We start from the raw sequence: 2,084 nt of genomic DNA on the forward strand, positions 1-2,084 counted from the left end.
GCCTTAAAGGAGATTTGATAATTTAGTTAAAATTAATTGTTATGTTAGATAATTTAGTTAAAATTAATTGTTATGTTAGATAATTTGGTTAAAATTCGTTATTTCATATAATAAACTCAGGATTCCAAGTGAGACTTCATAATTTGTTCAGAATTCCAGGTCATTATTAAATCATTTATTCTGGGACTGCAACTGAGAGTTTTAAAATAATTTAAAGTGCAAAGCAATGCTTCCATTACCTCCTTCATTCCTTATAACCCCTTACCCTTCTTTCCCCCTTACTTTCCCCAAATCCCAACCACCCCTTTCCAACCTCCTACCTCCCCTACTCCATTCATACCTCCACCTCCCTTTCTCCCTCCACAACATCCCTCCCATCCCTTTCTTAAACCCTTCCTTCACCCTCCTCTCTCACCCTTCTCCACTCCTCCCCTCACTGTCTACCTTTCCCTCCCCAACTACGATTTAAATCACTAAATAGCGCAGTCCTGGAGTAACATGCAAGACCTTGAGCAACATTGAAGACTTTGAGAAAATTTAAGACCTTGAGCAACATTGAAGACATTAGGTTTATATATGTCGTGCCGAATAGGTAAAACTTGCGATTTTGGCTTAAATAGCAACGCTCTTCTTGCCGTATAAGGGAACTGGAAATTTGTGCATGCAATAATTTCGCAAAAAAATCATTCTGAACCTAACGAAAAAAAAAATATTTCCCTGTGTTTGTTTATTTAAATTATTGTAAATTTATCTAAAATATATTTACTTGGATTAGGCTAAATTAAATTGCGCTTGTTATAATAAGGTTAGGTAAGTTTTCTAATTTTTTTTGTAACAAAAATATTAATCTTTACATTATCATAAATAAAAAAAAATATATATTTAAAAGTATAAGAGAATTTTTTTTAGAAAGGACTTAATTTTAAATGAGTTCTTGTTAATTGATCAGTTTCACCTATTCGAGAAAACACACACACACACACACACACACACACACACACACACACACACACACACACACACACACACACACACACACACACACACACACATACACACACACACATACACACACACAGGAGCTCGGACTCGACCCCCGCAACCTCAACTAGGTGAGTACATACACACACACATACACACACACACACATACACACACACACATGCACACACACACATACACACACACACACATACACACACACACATACACACACACACATACACACGCACACATACACACACACACATACACACACACACATACACACACACACATACACACACACACATACACACACACACATACACACACACACATACACACACACACATACACACACACATATATATATATATATATATATATATATATATATATATATATATATATATATATATATATATATATATATATATATATATATATATATATATATATATATATATATATGTCGTGCCGAATATGTAAAACTGGTCAATTAGCAAGAACTCATTTAAAATTAAGTCCTTTCTAAAATTTTCTCTTATACGTTTAAAGATATTTTTTTTTTTTCATTAATTTTAATGCAAAATAATTTAATTTTGCTCCAAAAGAATCTTAGAAAACTTACCTAACCTTATTATAACAAAAAACAATTTATTTTAGCCTAACCCAACTAAATATATTTTAGATTTATTTACAATAATACTAAACAAACACAGTGAAATATATTTTTTTCGTTAGGTTCAGAATGATTTTGGCGAAATTATTGCATACACAAATTTTCACTTGTCCGATATGGCAAGATGAGAGTTGCTATTTAAGCCAAGATCGCAAACTCTGCCTATTCGGCACGACATATATATATATATATATATATATATATATATATATATATATATATATATATATATATATATATATATATATATATATATATATATATATATATATATATATATATATATGTATGTATGAAAGTATAGTAGTACCAACACTCTTATATGGGTGTGAAGCTTGGGTTGTGAATGCAGCATCGAGGAGACGGTTGGAGGCTGTGTAGATGTCCTGTCTAAGGGCAATGTGTGGTGTTAATATTATGC

This window comes from Cherax quadricarinatus, chromosome 5 (assembly GCF_038502225.1).
Source record: "Cherax quadricarinatus isolate ZL_2023a chromosome 5, ASM3850222v1, whole genome shotgun sequence".
In the NCBI taxonomy this organism is placed as follows: Eukaryota; Metazoa; Arthropoda; class Malacostraca; order Decapoda; family Parastacidae; genus Cherax; species Cherax quadricarinatus.